The 18,082-nt window shown below is 43.7% G+C and overlaps 1 protein-coding gene across 2 annotated transcripts in view; it reads left to right on the top strand.

Moving 5' to 3' along the window:
• cabcoco1 (ciliary associated calcium binding coiled-coil 1) overlaps window positions 1-18,082 on the top strand; it is a 40,198-nt gene that overhangs the window by 3,474 nt on the left and 18,642 nt on the right. The window lies entirely within an intron of this gene.

Here is an 18,082-nt window from a genome sequence, read left to right as displayed (position 1 = left end):
TAGGTAAAATGAGCGAGTTTCGCGGCAGATAACTCATATTTAAAAGCTCCGTTGCCGTGGCCCCGGTGAGCTGCGGTCACGATCGGTTGGATGTAAATAACTTCCGAAGGACTCCGAGCTGCGCTACAATCGTCTGTGTGAGTATACCAGCACACACCCACCTATAAATAAGGTCCAGGTGTCAAATAACCGGAATTCTCCTTTAAATGCGGCCTCCTTGCACTAACAAAGCCTCGTAAGCAAAGGAAAGTGCAATGACCCTAATGTCCAAAAGGTGGCGCCAGATTGTCACACTCCCCCCAGGTTTGACAACGCCCATCACCCATTGTCTGAGAGTGCACCTGAACGCATCATCAGTTCCGCAGCAACCTAATACACAGAGAAGATGAAAACAGCTGTACCAAGTCCTTTTCTTTGCTGTTAGTTTAACATTTTAAAACACTGTTTGTTTTGTTTGTGCTCATCACAAGCTGATTCGCTCAAGTGTTTCTACCTCTTTGCTACGCTTTTGAGCGTTAGCGCTCTCTCTTTCTCAATTCAATTCAATTTCAATTCAAAGGGGCTTTATTGGCATGAAAGTTTAACAACAATGTTGCCAAAGCATCTGTCCAATCACTCGGACAGAACGCAACAAATAACAACACAAACACAACACCAAGATTGATTTACATTAAATATTTACATTAAACATGTAAAAGGTTTACGTGTGTGTGTGTGTGTGTGTGTGTGTGTGTGTGTGTGTGCGTGTGTGTCGGTCACTCACTGTCCCTCAGGTTGTGGCATGTTGACGCATATTGGGCAGCAAGGTATGCCCTATCTCCCTCTCCCAGGAGTATTTTTAATGTTGAGAGGTCGTTCAGCTCTTTGAACTCTGAGATTGCCGAATTGCACTTATTAAAATAAATGTTCCTTGTTTGGTTGAATGTTTTACATTGTAGGAGAAAGTGCATCTCTGTTTCAACCTCACCTGTAGAGCAGTGACCAAATGTTCTGTTTTCTTTTGGTTTCCATGATTTTTTGTGTCTTCCTGTTTGGATTGTCAGTTTGTGGTCACTGAGCCTGTACTTGGTGAGAATCTGTCTCTGATTTCTATCTCTGACAGTAGAGAGATATTCTGCTAATTCATAATCTCTTTTTAGGGCTAGACAACATTCTAATCTACTTTGGCTTTTAGTTTCTTCTTTCCAATGTTCCAGATAGGTTTCTTTACATTGTTATAATTTGCTTTACTCTCTCTCTCTCTCTCTCTCTCTCTCTCTCTCTCTCTCTCTCAATTCAATTCAATTTAATTCAATTCAGTATGCTTTATTGGCATGAATGTAACAGAGAAAGTGTTGCCAAAGTGTTAAGTAAAAATGAGATTACAGTAAAAAGAAAAAGCAAAAGCAAAAAGGTACAATTCGTAAAATCAAGAAAATAGTAGAAAACAATGAACACTTGATCTGTGTGTGTGTGTGTGTGTGTGTGTGTGTGTGTATCAGTAACTGGACAGTGGAGGGCCTGGGCGGTTGTGTATTTAGCTCCTACATTAGACCCTCCATCACACAGTGAGTGGCAGTATCAGTATCAATCGTTCTAACAGGAAGGAATTATTCAAAGTTATCAAAAATGTTATCATTAAATTATTTATAGATCAAATAAATGTAGCTGACTGATACAATAAATAAATAATTAAGAATGAAACAATTAAAAAGAAGTCAATACTGAGTTGTGTTTCTCAGGTTCCACTGGCTGTCCTCAGGTCATGACATGAGGTGATACATTTAGCTGCAATGCTCTCACATTTGGGCATTTCCCCAAGTAAATATGGGAGTTTCTCTATGTCTGTTATGTTTTCAAATTCAGGGTGTATTTTTATTATATTGGGAAAATGCTCATTTCTCAGAGCCTGGTATTTGGGGCATGAGGTGAGGAAGTGTAGTTCTGACTCTGCCTCTTGTCTGTCACAGTGGGAGCAGAGTCTCTCCTCCTCTGGCAGCCAGCTCTGTCTATGCTGACCCTTCTCTATAGCTAGGCTGTGTTCACTGAGTCTGTACATAGTTAAGGCTTTTCTTAATTTAGGATCTTTTACTGTGCTCAGATAATTTGTTAATGTGAAGTTTCTTTTTAGGGTCAGATAACATTTTAATTTACTCTGTGTTTTAGTTGTTTCCTCCCAGCATGTGATATAGATTTCTTGTGGTTGGTTGATAATTTGGTTTGGTCTGATTGGATCGGTGTTGTGGTCCCGAAGGCTGTCTGGGGCATGTTAGGTTGTCTGAACAGAGCCTCTGGACCAGCTGGCTGAGGGGACTCTTCTCTGGTTTCAGCTCTTGGCAGGTTAGGGCTTTGTGATGGTATGTCTGGGGGTCACTAGTTTTTAAGTGATTGTAAAATGCAATTGCTCTTTTTTTGTATTTTCAATATGAGGGGGTATTGGCCGAGTTCTGCTCTACATGCATTGTTTGGTGTCTTTCTCTGGACATGCATGATGTTCTTACAGAACTCTGTGTGGAAGGATTCTATTATTATTTTGTCCCATTTGTCAAATTCATGATTTAATTGTGGTACCCAAATTTCACTGCCATAGAGAATTATCGGTTCTAATACAAATTGGAAAATTTTAGCCAGATTTTAATTGGAATGTCAAGGTTTAATATTTCTTCTAATTGCATAGAAAGCTCTCCTTGCTTTGTCTCTCAGATCTTTCACAGCCAAGTTGAAGCTTCCTGTGGAGCTTATGTTGAGGCCAAGGTATGTGTAGTTTTTTGTATGTTGTAATTCAGTGGTGTCCAAATAGAAATTGTATGTGTTTTCCTGACTTCTGGACTGCTTCTGGATGATCATAATTTTGGTTTACTTTGGGTTAACTGTCAGAGCCCAGGTCTGACAGAATTTATGCAGGAGGTTGAGGTGCTGCTGTAGACCTTCTTTTGTTGGTGACAGCAACACCAAGTCATCTGGGTACAGGAGACCCTTAATTTCTGTGTCATTCAGGTTGAGGCCAGGTGCGGTGGATTGATCTAATTGACATGCAAATTCATTAATGTATAAATTGAAGAGGATTGGACTAAGATTGCATCCCTGCCTCACCCCATGACCTTGGGAAAAGAAGGCTGTTTGTTTGTCTCCTATTTTAACTGCACATTTACTATTTGTGTACATAGATTTAATTACATCATATGTTTTTCCCCCAATGCCACTGTTAAGTAGTCTATAGAAAAGGCCCTCATGCCAGATGGAGTCAAAGGCCTTTGTGAAATCAACAAAACATGCATAGGCCTTTCCTTTCTTCTTGTCTAATTCTTGCTCAATCAGAGTGTGGAGGGTAAAGATGTGGTCTGTTATGCGAAAATTTGGTAAGAATCCAATTCGGCATTTATTCAAAACATTTTGGTCATTGATAAAACTGATAAGTCTTTTATTCATAATGTTGCAAAAGGTTTTTCCCAGGTTATCATTTTCACAGATTCCATGGTAATTATTAGGGTCATATTATCTCTGTTGTTTGTAATATTGCTGTATAATTCAGTAAAATAATTCATCCAAATGCTGCCATTTTGTAGTCTGCCATGTTGAGAGGTCGTTCAGCTCTTTGAACTCTGAGATTGCCGAATTGCACTTATTAAAATAAATGTTCCTTGTTTGGTTGAATGTTTTACATTGTAGGAGAAAGTGCATCTCTGTTTCAACCTCACCTGTAGAGCAGTGACCAAATGTTCTGTTTTCTTTTGGTTTCCATGATTTTTTGTGTCTTCCTGTTTGGATTGTCAGTTTGTGGTCACTGAGCCTGTACTTGGTGAGAATCTGTCTCTGATTTCTATCTCTGACAGTAGAGAGATATTCTGCTAATTCATAATCTCTTTTTAGGGCTAGACAACATTCTAATCTACTTTGGCTTTTAGTTTCTTCTTTCCAATGTTCCAGATAGGTTTCTTTACATTGTTATAATTTGCTTTACTCTCTCTCTCTCTCTCTCTCTCTCTCTCTCTCTCTCTCTCAATTCAATTCAATTTAATTCAATTCAGTATGCTTTATTGGCATGAATGTAACAGAGAAAGTGTTGCCAAAGTGTTAAGTAAAAATGAGATTACAGTAAAAAGAAAAAGCAAAAGCAAACATTTTGGTCATTGATAAAACTGATAAGTCTTTTATTCATAATGTTGCAAAAGGTTTTTCCCAGGTTATCATTTTCACAGATTCCATGGTAATTATTAGGGTCATATTATCTCCATATCTCCATTTCTCCATATCTCCATCTCCATCTCCGATATCTCCATTTTTATAAAGTGGTGTTATTAAACCTTTATTCCATATGTCAGGAAAAGTGCCAACTGCTAGAATTATATTAAAAAGTTTGAGTATGAAGCATCTAGAGGGGTTTTGGTTGTCTTTAATTACTAATTCTAAGGTTTTCCAATTGGTGTGTGTTTTGTTTTGGTCACTGTTGTTTGTAATATTGCTGTATAATTCAGTAAAATAATTCATCCAAATGCTGCCATTTTGTAGTCTGCCATGTTGAGAGGTCGTTCAGCTCTTTGAACTCTGAGATTGCCGAATTGCACTTATTAAAATAAATGTTCCTTGTTTGGTTGAATGTTTTACATTGTAGGAGAAAGTGCATCTCTGTTTCAACCTCACCTGTAGAGCAGTGACCAAATGTTCTGTTTTCTTTTGGTTTCCATGATTTTTTGTGTCTTCCTGTTTGGATTGTCAGTTTGTGGTCACTGAGCCTGTACTTGGTGAGAATCTGTCTCTGATTTCTATCTCTGACAGTAGAGAGATATTCTGCTAATTCATAATCTCTTTTTAGGGCTAGACAACATTCTAATCTACTTTGGCTTTTAGTTTCTTCTTTCCAATGTTCCAGATAGGTTTCTTTACATTGTTATAATTTGCTTTACTCTCTCTCTCTCTCTCTCTCTCTCTCTCTCTCTCAATTCAATTCAATTTAATTCAATTCAGTATGCTTTATTGGCATGAATGTAACAGAGAAAGTGTTGCCAAAGTGTTAAGTAAAAATGAGATTACAGTAAAAAGAAAAAGCAAAAGCAAACATTTTGGTCATTGATAAAACTGATAAGTCTTTTATTCATAATGTTGCAAAAGGTTTTTCCCAGGTTATCATTTTCACAGATTCCATGGTAATTATTAGGGTCATATTATCTCCATATCTCCATTTCTCCATATCTCCATCTCCATCTCCGATATCTCCATTTTTATAAAGTGGTGTTATTAAACCTTTATTCCATATGTCAGGAAAAGTGCCAACTGCTAGAATTATATTAAAAAGTTTGAGTATGAAGCATCTAGAGGGGTTTTGGTTGTCTTTAATTACTAATTCTAAGGTTTTCCAATTGGTGTGTGTTTTGTTTTGGTCACTGTTGAAATGCACTGTTGTATTCGTTTAATTAAATGCATTTTGCTGAAGGTGCAAATCCTGCAAACACAACAAGATCAATGCTGCCATTTTGTATTGCCAATTGATCTTGTTGTGTTTTGTTTAGAGTGTTCCATTTCTGCCAGAACTGGTTTGACTCTAAAGATTCTTCTATTTCAGAGAGCTGGATTCTGGTGTCTTGGTATTTCTTTGCTCTTAAAGTGCGTGTAAAGCAGCAAAAAAAATGTGTTATGAGTTTGTCACACCACAGTAACATGTATCATTGACCACTGAGCCAAATTTGAAAGATTAAAAAAATTGCTAAGTATATAAAATTAGGTCTCAAAATCATGGAAAAACAAGCACTTCTCTCTGCTGTGAAACGCTGTGGGCGTGTCAGTTAGAGGCGCTGGAACCACGCCCACGCGCGGGAGGGGAGCCCTCTGTGTACTGCACAAGGACGTAGCCTAGCAACAATGGAAGCTAGTGCTAGCAGCATCGTCTGAAGGACCCAGCACTACCTGTTTGAGCCATCAGAGCCAGAAACTGACTCTGAGTCAGACACTGATAGTGCTCAGCCTCGTTCCTCACAGTCTCCATCAGAATGGTAATTTATTTCCCAGTAATTTAAACCCCAGTCTACATATAATTCCTTGTCATAGCTATATTGGTGCACATAAAATATTACCTGTGGATTATCATTGTGCTGTCAGATGGACTCGCTCAGGGAATCAGGCCAAATCATGTCATGATTAAATGCAATAACATTTGCTAACATTACATGGGCACGATGTAAAATCACTTCCAGGATTTGCACCTTCAGCAAAATGCATTTAATTAAACGAATACAATATTTATAACATAAGCACACACTTACACTGGCGGGCACGTAATGCCGGTGGCGGAGATGAGAGCACCTACTTTCGGCGGGACAGAGAGGATCGGTGGCGGGCACCCTTATGTGCCCGCCATCGATCTTCTCCGTCCCCGGCTTGCATCCTCCCGTCCCGCCGAAAGCGGCTGCTACCATCACGGCCACCGGCATTATGTGCCCGCCACCGGAGATGAGAGCACCTGCCGTCGGTGGCGGGCACGTAGTGCCGGTGGCCGTGATGGTAGCAGCCGCTGTCGGCGGGACTGAGGGAATCGGTGGCGGGCACGTAATGCCGGTGGCCGTGATGGTAGCAGCCGCTGTCGGCAGGACGGGAGGCTGCAAGCCGGGGACGGAGAAGATCGTGGCGGGCACGTAATGCCGGTGGCGGAGATGAGAGCACCTGCTGTCAGCGGGACAGAGAGGATCGGTGGCGGGCACATCCTCTCCGTCCGCCGACAGCGGCTGCTACCATCACGGCCACCGGCATTACGTGCCCGCCACCGACAGCAGGTGCTCTCTCTCCGGTGGCCGTGATGGTAGCAGCCGCTGTCGGCGGACGGAGAGGCTCGGTGGCGGCACGTAATGCCGGTGGCCGTGCTGTAACTATCGGGGGTAAAGTGGACACTGCAGAGATGGGTGTTGGTGGTGATTTTGAACTCTCCACAGTAGCTCCTCTTGACAACATCGATCCACCATTTCCTTACGTTGTCTCGGTAGGAGACTTAAATAGGCTAACTGAGCCGTTACCCTGGCCTGCACACTGTGGCATCCAGGAAAGATGCATGAGCTACGTGGAGGAGACATGACTGGTTAGCTAGCTGCAAACTATCATAAGCGATGCTAACCGAGACTCGAGAGCTAGCGGAAAACCACCGAAGCTAATGCACTGAACGTATTTATACTGCTTCCGCAGCAGGGCGGGGTTTATGCTAATCATAGCCGCGTTACGTAACGCGGCTATGATTTCTGACCCGCCCATTAAATCCTGAACACAGAAATGTTGAAATACAGTTTGGCAGCCTAGCTCCATAACTAAATTATAAATGGCTGAATGGCTTTTTACATGTTTTAAGGAAATACATTTATAACCTATTTAATGTGTTTAGAAAAAAATGGCTGAATTTGCTTTACACGGACTTTAATGTGTGTTTGTATTGTTTTAAGGTGTCATAGTAATGAAGGCGTATATTTTGGTTATTTGGGTCTCTATGTTTTTCGTTTGTTAACTTTCTTAAAGTTTTCCTTATATTTTTGCAATCATTGTCAAACCATTTGATTTGAGGTTTTTAAGTTTGATAACATTGCCAATTTATCAAAAATTGCGTTAATTTTGTCCACAGCAGTGTTTACACCATCATTATTATGGGGAAATATTTCAGAAAGAAATAAATCTATTGAATATTGGATTTTGGCATTTTCAAATGCCTTTTGGTAGCTTTCCATGCTGTCTGATTTCCATCTGTATGAATGTGTGGTGTTGTACAGTTCACTGGGTTTAGAGGCCTCATAGTTAGTGTGTGCCCTCTTCAGATGTGATCTTGTTGTGGTCCGAGAGGGGTGTGAGTGGGTTGACTGTGAAAGCTCTGAGAGACATTGGGTCCGGATCTGTTATGGCATAGTCTACCATACTACTGCTAAGAGCTAAACTAAATGTGCAATGGCCCAGAGAATCTCCTCGTAACCTACCATTGACTATATACAGACCCAGTATGCGGCAGAGCTGTAAAAGCTCGGTACCACTTGTGTTTGTAATTTTATCAAAATTGTGTCTTGGAGGGAGTTCGGGGAGAGGAAAGCCGGTTTCTCCAGGTAGGCCTAAGTGCTGATCTCCCTGGATGTTTATAGTGTCAGCTTTCTCTCCAGTTCTAGCATTCAGACTAGCACATTTCCCAATGTTTTAACTTGGTTTATTTCCCCCTCTAGAATGAAAAAAACATCTTCATTGTAGTAGGGGGATTCTGAGGGGGGTATGTAAATAGCACATAGGTAGACATGTTTGTCTGCACATATTATTTCTTTGTTAATTTTCAGCCAAATATAGGATTCTACTTTTTTGATAATTTCAATTTATTGGGTTAGTTCTGATCTATACCAAATAATCATGCCTCCTGAGTCCCTACCTTGGGTTACTGTTTGGAGTTTAATTGATGGGAGGGGGTCTAGGCTGGGGGGTGTTCTGACTTGGTTGTGGGGTGTGTTGGTGATGCTGGTGATCTTGCGGGGGCTGGGGTGTCCTGGGTATCCTTGCGGGCAGTCTGGGCTGGTGGTGTCTAGGAGCTAAACACACAGAGATACACAAATACATACACACTCAGGCACATACGCAGGCATACACACACACACACACACACACTCTCACACACACACTCTCACACACACACACACACACACACACACGCTCACACTCACACACCTGCACTAGCTGTCACTGAGGAGACATGGCTGGGCACCGAGATCTGAGGTGAGGAAGAAGCTACCTTTGGGGTCCACGCACACCGAGAGAAATCATGGTCCATGACCGCAGGGGCCACAGCCCAGGCAGACAGGAGGCTCCACACCAAGGTGCAGAGCCCTCTAGCCACCCGGGCCAGAGCCGTCCACGGGACAGCACCCCCATCGGTAGACCAGAAACAACTCCCGTTGTGGTAGGCCCCCATTAGGGAAACACTGGAAATCCGAGGGACTAAAACAGTAAAATAAGATAAAAGTATAAAGCTAAAGACTGAGGGAGTAAAAACGACTAAAACATTAAAATAAAACAATAAAACAGTATGATAGGGTAAAAGGTAAAAAGGCTAAAGCTGATGGATTAAGAAAGTAAAAGCTAAATTAAATAATATAAAATAGAATAATAAAAAATGCAAGAATAGGGGTATGAGCAAAAAAAAAGGAATTAGAAAGAATTAAACAAGCACAGTTAAAAGCTTGATTAAAAAGGTGGGACTTGAGCCTCTTTTTAAAAACATCGGCCCTCTCCTCTTCTCTCTCTATCTGCTCCCGCTTGGTTCCATACTTAGGAAGCACAGCATTTCATTCCACTGTTATGCGGACGACAGTCAGATTTATGTGCCTCTTAAAAGAAAGATGACTACGATGTCAGGCTGTTACTTAAGTGTCTCGAGGACATAAAGGCCTGGATGGCAATGAACTTTTTAAAATTCAATGACAAAAAGACGGAAGTGATGGTTTTTGGTGGCACCCCTGGGACCCCCCTCCCCCCTGTAGATCTGGGTTCCTTGGCCCAGTATGTCAAGCAGAGCATCACAGACCTAGGGGTGAAAGTGGACAGTCAGATCAAGGCTGTTGTTAAAATCAAGCTTTTTCCATTTGAGGCAGCTGGCCAAAGTAAAGCCAATTCTATCAAGGCAGCACTTTGAGACGGTAATCCACGCCTTTGTTACCCCTCGGCTGGATTACTGTAATACACTGTATTTGGGGGTTAGTGGGTCCTCCATCGCCCGTCTCCAGATAGTGCAAAATGCAGCTGCACGTCTTTTAACTGGCACACGTAAACACAAGCACCTTTCCCCCATTTTAGCCTCACTCCACTGGCTGCCTTATTCCTTTTAGGATCCATTTTAAAATTCTTTTATTTGCTTTTAAATCCCTGAATGGTCTTGCCCCGCTCTACCTCTCTGAGCTTCTACACCCTCATACACCCGCCCGCTCTCTCAGGTCAGCTGATCAGCTGCTCCTGAGTGTGCCTATAACTAAGCGGAAGCTCAGAGGGGACCGTGCCTTTGCTGTGTCGGCTCCTAAATTGTGGAATGTTCTGCCTCAGCACATTAAACAGGCCTCTTCTCTGTCTGTTTTTAAATCTCTTCTTAAAACCCATCTCTTCTCCTTGGCCTTTGACACCTAGTAAGATGTCGATTTTTATCTCCTTGTTTTAATTTCTTATTTTCATTGCTTTTTATTGCGTGGCTATTATTATTTTATTATTTTTACTCATGTTTTATGCCTTTAATTTATTTTTGTATTTTTATGTAATTTTGGGCCTTTCTTCTGTACAGCACTTTGGTCAACTTTGGTTGTGTAAAAGTGCTTAACAAATAAAGTTGGATTGGATTGGATTGGACTGGACATCAACAGTCTCTGTGGCCCTGAGGTTCTCCGGCAGGCTGTTCCACAATTGGGGGCCATAATAACTGAATGCCGCCTCCCTGTGTGTTTTAGTTCTTACTTGTGGTATGGTTAAAAGGCCGGCACTGGAGGACCTAGTTGTAGTTCAGATAAGTAAGAAGGCCAGAGACCGTTAAGACATTTAAAAACTAATAAAAGAACCTTAAAATCGATCCTGAAGCGCACGGGGAGCCAATGCAGCGATCCTGGTCCTCATCAGCATGCGTGCGGCTGAGTTTTGTAGTAATTGTAGATTATACATGTTCTCTTTGGGAAGACCAGAGAGCAGGGCATTACAATAATCTAAACGACAAGAGATAAAAGCATGCATCAGCACCTCCGTGCTGGCCTGGGAGAGAAACGGGCGGACTCTGACTATGTTCTTAAGATGGTAAAAACCTATCTTTGTTATGTTTTTTAGGTGTGGAATAAAAGTGAGCTCAGAGTCAAAAATCATGCCCAGATTTTTTACAGATTGTGATTGTTTAAAATCCTGTATCTTTGGTAAAAGTTTCTCTCTGGCCTTCAGGACCAATGACTAAAACCTCTGTTTTGTCCTGGTTGAGCTGCAGGAAGTTTTCTGCCATCCATGACTTAATATCTAAAATGCAGTTAAAAAGGGCATCAATTGGCCCTGTGTCATCAGGAGACACAGCGATGTACAGTTGCGTATCATCAGCGTAACTATGAAAGCTGATGCCGTGCCTCCTGATGACGTCCCCAAGGGGAAGCCTGTAAAGATTAAAAAGAGTTGGACCTAAAATTGACCCTTGGGGAACTCCACACTTTGTCTCGTGGATTCTCGAGGAACATGTATCCACACTTACAAAGAAACTTTGATCAGTAAGGTAGGACGTGAACCAGTTAAGAACAGTACCAGAGAGGCCGACCAGGTTCCTCAGTCTGTTTAATAAAATGTGATGGTCTGCTGTATCAAAGGCGGTGGTTACCACCAAGGTAGGTGTACCAAGACTGTGAGTTTATGATTATCTAAATTGCTCCTGATGTAATTTAAAATCTTTTAAAGGGCTGTCTCTGTACTGTGGTTCATCCTAAAACCAGACTGATGGCTCTCTAAAATATGTTTTGAGTTTAAGAGATCATTCACTTGATCAAAAACAAGTTTTTCTAAAATTTTACTTAAAAATGGTAAGTTGGATACAGGCCGATTATTTATTTTAAACATTGGGGTCTAAATCGCTCTTCTTCAGAAGGGGCTTCACCACCGCCGTTTTAAAGGAGGTGGGGAAGACACCCGTCTGAAGAGAGCAGTTCACCATACATGTATATAACAGCTGTTCCTCAAAGAATCCATAGAGTGTTTTAAAAAACGGTGTAGGAATTGGATCTAAAAGGCAGGTTGTGGGCTTTACTTGGGAGAAAAATCTAGTGTAAGTGTCCTCGCATCAACCAGGGCAAAACTTTCCACAGGTGTAATCAATGAAATCAATGATCCAGGTGTGTCGACACTTAAAAACTGTTGGGATAAAAGACTGGATCTGATGTCATTGATTTTTCTTCTGAAGTGGTCTGCAAAGTCCTCGAGAAGGGCGTTGTCTGGTGTCTTGGAGGATCTTTTAACATTTTTGTTTGTTAAAAGATCGATTGTGGAGAATAAGAATTTGGGGTTATTTTTATGATAATGGATTAGTTTTTGGAAGTGGGAGATTCTTGCCTGTTTGACTGTGTTATTGTAAGTTTTGAGGTGTTTACGTAATATTTCATAATGAACTGTTAACTTTGATTTCCTCCATCTCCTTTCAGCACTCCTGCATTCCCTTTTGAGTTTTTTTAATTTCCTCAGTTCTCCACGGGGGGTGTAGGTCTTGTTTTAATTGTTTTGATTAAAAGTGAAGCCACTGAGGCCAGTGTCAACTCTGTAAAATCTGGATAAAATTTGCAGCCACTTCAGAAGTTTCCTCACGCTGATTAAAACTGGTGATTGTAAAAAACACACAAAAGTGGTCAGATACAGCCAGGTCCACAACAGAGGGCACACCAATGGACAGGCCATAGGATATAACCAGGTCCAAGGTGCGCCCCCTGCTGTGGGTCGGCTGCGTGACATGTTGCTTAAAATCAAGGCAGTGTAAAAGGTTTAAAAATTCTCTGGACATTGAATCTGAAGAGATGTCCACATGAAGATTAAAATCACGTTATTAAAATTCTGTTAAAAGTGGTATGACTAATTGATAAACGTTCTGAAAACTCCCTAATAAAAGAAGTGGAGTTCTGGGGTGGTCAGTAGACTGTCATACAGAGGATAGGTGGGCTGCTAAAAACGAAAGCATGATACTCCAATGATGAGTAGCTGTTAAAAAAGACTTTGTTGGAGTGCATGGTGTTCTTTGTAATTGAAGCAGTACCGCCCCCTCTTTTGCACCCCCAAGTTGAAAATAAAAAGTTAAAATTTGGTGGGGAAGCCTCAGTTAGAACAACAGGTGCATCAGTGCCAAGCCATGTCTCTGTAAGGAGAATGCTGTTCAGGTTATTATCTAAAATTATATCATTTATGATAAAAGATTTGTTTAAACGAGAGCGCAGGTTCAGCACAGCCATTTCAACGTCTGCGCTGAACGTGCGCTCATCACGTTTTTCCAGAGGAATGTTAAAAACAGTGTTTGATCTAAAAACAGTCCTGGGTCTAATTTGTCTGTGTGAAGTTATGGTTTTGATTGCGTGAATATTGTCCTGTGCCACTGGGGCCACTGAGGGGGGGGGCATGTATGGCGTAGGTGGGGGGGGTGAAGGTGAGTGTGAGCGAGGTGCAGAGGGTCTGTGTGTAGGTGTAGTGAGTCAGGAGGTGGCTGTGGTGCAGGACCGGACAGTCAAGTCAATGTTGACTGATAAAAGCCTCGATCCCTGCTGGTCTGGGTGCAGGCCGTCCTGTTCAAAAAGGTGGGGTCTGTTTAAAAAAGCCATAAAATTGTCCACAAAGGGGATACTTTTTCCCAGGCAGTACCCCCTTCAGCCACACGTGCAGCTGGTGAAGGCGCCCGGAGGTGCGGCGGCGGCGGCGGGAAGAAGCCTGAGGTTGGTGGTGCCCGGCTGTGGTTTCTCCTGACTGAGGTGGGGGGTCAGGCCACTTCGGGCTCCTGGACTGGTGAGAGCCACGTCCAGTTGGATGGACAGGTCCCGGAGGCGAGCTGGGCCAAGCGCCCACAGGAGGGAAATCCTGCAGGCTTAAGATGTCAAACCTGTTATCCAGTGGTAGATCCGGAGGCCGAGGAGGGGGAGATGGATGAGCCCCAGTGCCCCTGTTCACCACCGACCAGGGTTCCCTTGGCTTGAGTGGAGTTGAGCTCACCGGAGCCGGAGCCACTACTCCATCCTTCCTGATGGAGCACTGCGACTCCGCGGGGCGAAGGCAGGAGGTGGAGAGTGCTGATGTCTTGGGCTTGGCTCCCTGGCGGTGCCAGTAGGACTCGGTGAGTACTGGTGCCAGAGTTCCGATGGTGATAGAGCCGGTCCACGGCAGGGTAGTGTTGTTCATGGCCATCATGCTCCGGTCACCAGCGCCAGATGCCTTTAGATGGGCGATAAGCTTTGCCTGGGTCGTGTCAACGGTGGAGAAATCCATAAGGATCTTGTCCCTCTCCTTGAGGTCAGCCTGCAGGCCAGAAACGCTCTCCCTCAGTTTTGAGAGGGTGGGGAGGCAGGACTCACACACCCCCATCATACCTGCAGCCTGTGCAGGAGATCTGTCACCCCGGAACACAGTGTCAACACACGGAGGTGAGTTACAGTTTTGCTTCAGCTCTGGTGCCAAAATGTCCAGGGGGACCTTCCCCATTCTTAGGCGGATAGCTCACTTTACTAGTGGGTTGTAGATCCCACACTGTTAAAAGGTTCTTTTAAAATATAGCGCCTCGCTAATGCGGTTCGGCGTAGTGTGGTTCGGCGTACGACTTCTGGCATACGACTTCAGTGGTTTAGAAGGTTTGGGAGATCTGGGAGGTCTAGGAGGTCTGAAAGATCTGGGAGGTCTAGGTGGGGTCTGTGCTGGCCGACTGCTCCTTTGGGCGGTGGTGAGGTTCCTGCTGAAGGCGACGTCCTTCAGGGTCTTGACCAGGGTGGGGATTGCTTCTCTGTACAGGTGTACATGGTTATACAGGTAGTCCAGACCTAGTATCGGGTGGTGAGCCAGGAACACATTGGGTTTCAGGGCACAGTCCCTGGAGACGCTGGCGTTCACCCTGTGTATGGTGTGGGGGTGGAAGTCTCCTCTTGGCAGGAGGGTGGAGATGATGATTCATGGTGGTGGTGGTGGTGGAGGCTTTTTCAGTCATTCTCCTGAGTGAGTCTGCCACTCTCTCCTGCTGGGACCTTAGGTCGTTGGTGCCTGTGTGGATGATAATATGGCTGGGTTATCCCAACTCAGCCATGGTCAAGAGCTCCAGGGCTCTCTGGGTGTTAGGGCACCAGATCTTCTCAACTCTATGTCTTGGGAAAAGTGTCTGTTCATCTAGGAACTTCCCATTGGAGTCCATGAGCAGGATAATTTCAGCCCTTCTGCCTCTGTGTGTCTGTACAGTCTCAGTGGAGTGTGGAGTTGAATCCACTGGTGCTGGGGTGGAGCTGGTTGAGTGAGACAGGGTGAGCTCCCAGGGGTAGGGCTATGTGGAGGCTGAACAGGTGCAGGGCTGGTTTGGGTGGGGACAGACTGGCTCTGAGGGTTGACTGTAGGTAGAGAGCATTGTGTTTTCAGGCTCTCCTGTAGACTGAGCAGAGTTCTTTCCCTCTCCAGCAGCTCCTCTCTCAGTGCTGCTATCTCTGCCTCACAGCTGTCTCTGTCACTTCTCAGCTGCTTCACCTCCTCACTGAGGTAGTCCAGCTGTCTGCCATGACTGGTTCTGTCCTGCTGAAACTCTCTCAGCCGAGTGTTGAGTATGTCCTCCTGTGATCTCCTGAAGATGGTCAGGGTATTCTGGAAGGAGGGAGAGTTAGGCTATTGTTGGTCCAGCTGCTCCCTGAGCTGTACCAGCTCTATCTCCATCTGGGAGAACTGTTCACTCATGATGTTCAGAGCCTCTGAGTGTTCTAGTAGGGGAAGGTCAGTGTCAGGCGTGGGGAGAGAGGTATCCTTGAGAGGTATCCTTGAATCATGGCAGTTCCATTTTTAAACAGGTTGACTGTCATGATGGTGTTGTCTGGGTCATTTTCCTCCAATACACTTATCTTCCATCCATTGCAGATACCTGTTTTCTTTACTGAGGAGTAGTGGGAGCTGATGACATTCAGCCAGGCACAAGCTTCATCAGTGTAGAAGATTAAATTACATGCCCTCCCATCTTTATACAGGTCGAGAAAGAGTGTTTCTGGTCTTTCCCGGAGAACTTGTTGTTTATATTTGCCCCTTGCAGTCTCGCTTTTTACAGCTGGGGGATAGTCTATTGTGTCAGAGCAGGTAGACATCACGATACAGCAGTTACAGCAGTTACAGCAGCAACAACAGCAGAGAGAGCTGCAAGATTCCTTGAGAAGAAGCTGCATCAAAAATAAGCTCCTGAATATATGTCAAACTTGGACCTAAACAGTGGGACAAATTGCAAAAGAACCTTCAAATATTCTTCGGAAAGGACTCTAAAGAGAAGGTAACAACATTAATCAGCAAAACAGGAGGAAAAATGTCATCTTTGGATATATTTTTTAAATCAAAACAACTAGCTAACTCTCAACTAGCTAGCTGTCAACTGTGTAACTTGCTGTCAACTGCTAACTAGGCTACTACCTGCCACTGTTACCAACATTTCCTCTCCTCTGCTCTTCCTGTCCTGCTCCTCTCCTCTCCTCTGCTCTTCCTCTCCTGTTCCTCACCTCTCCTCTGCTCTTCCTTTCCTCTCCTCTCCTCTGCTCTTCCTCTCCTCTCCTCTCCTCTCCTCTCCTCACATCTCTCTCTGCAAAAGACAAGTGATAGGCATTGACAATAATGGTTATCATTAACAAACTACACATAAGCTGTTGCCAAATACACTCTTCATATGTATGTATTGTATATGTATAATTCTGACACTAGCAGGAAATAAATGAATATTTACCATTGTATTTTAGGCTACTGCTGGTGTGACATGTTTAGATTTGAACTCCAAATGCCATGCACCGAACTTGCCTTGTGGTGAAATCATCTGTGATGTCTTTAAAGTCCAGTTTCTTGGCAAGTTGACACTCTATGGAGAGCGTTGCCAAACCGTTGAGCCTCTCCTGGGACATGTTAGAGCGCAAGTAGTTTTTTATTATCTTCATTTTACTGAAGGCCCGCTCACCTCCAGCCACAGTCACAGGCAGAGACAGGAAAATATGCAGCAGGACACACAGGTCTCCATAAATGCTCTGTAGTCCCATTGTGTATATGGCATTAAGTAGGTCCAGAGGTCCAAGACCGTCTTCAAAAGTTGCACTATATGTGCAAGTGCTGAATTTGGTCTTCAAGGGACTCGGTGAGGTCATTCTTATATTTCTCAGAGAGCTTTGAGCATGATGCACTGATGCTGTCCTGTGGCATATCTCTGAATTTCCACAGGACGCAGAACTCGTCACATAACTGCTGCATTGCATTGCATTGCAACATGAAACACTCTATCTCTGAATAGGGTCTCTGGGCTTTGCTCCTCTGTCCCTTGCTTTTCTGACTCATCAAAGAAACACTTCCTCGTTCTCTGTCTCATTTCTAGCTGGGATTTGATGCCCATGGACGTGGCAACAGCAGTTGCCTCTGTCAGAAAACTGTCCCATGATGCACGTGTGGCCAGAGCCGTCACTTTGATTTAAAAATAACTTAGTCATGCATTGTTATGCTGACAACCTCAAAGACTAGAAAATGCCACAGATACTCATGTGACCGGGAATTACGGGCCGAGACAAGGGATTATCAAAACAATCAGTTTATTTAACACAAAATATAAAAGGAACAACCACTTATCTAAAGACATTAAACACGAAAACAACTGTAGGGGAGTGTGAAGTATGCAACATGTACTTAGATTAAAAATGGTGAGAGAGTGCTACAAGACGAGTGGCCATGGTCACAGACGGCAGAGGAAACAGTTATAATGGGATAAAGTACTCACCAGGCTGCCGTGCCCTACACACACACACGCACACAGCAAGCCAAAAGAAAAAGAATAAAGTAAATTGTGAAGGGCGTACAAAATTAATCAAACAAACGATTGGGGGGGTGTGGGGGGGGGGGGGGGGGTGAAGCACAGGTGAGGAACTCCAATCACCAATCCGCCACCACAAGTGCGACCACTCTCACCGCTGGCCCGACAGCACTCCAACACAGGGAATAACTGTTACATGTTACTCCACTACAGTTACTACTCTAAAAGAACACGCCACAACAAAAAGCAAAAGGGGCTAAGCAAAATCACCTAATTTAACAAACAAGCATACTGAAATGAAAAAATGAAAGAAACCTACAACAAAAAGGAAACAAATGAAATAAGACAAAAGAGGGCTATGGCGCGGAACCTAAAAAAACACAAAAACACAGAAGGTGAGGACACACAACATAACTCACTAAAAACCAAAATAAACCACACATACCGGAGCCTCTGCTGTAGCAGTCAAGACCTTTCTCACCGATCGGCGCAGTTTATATGCCTTCGATCAAACAAATTGGCAACGCAGAAGTCGGAAGGTGCCCCGCCCCCCTACAGCTACGGTGGCCTATGAGGCGTTTACTGCCGGCTACACATGCATGCAGGCAATCTCGTCCTCCAGTTCCT

This window comes from Pagrus pagrus, assembly GCF_965226575.1.
Source record: "Pagrus pagrus genome assembly, chromosome: 21".
Lineage (NCBI taxonomy): Eukaryota > Metazoa > Chordata > Actinopteri > Spariformes > Sparidae > Pagrus > Pagrus pagrus.
The sequence above is the reverse complement of the archived record's forward strand: the minus strand, read 5'-3'. Positions and strand labels throughout refer to the sequence as shown.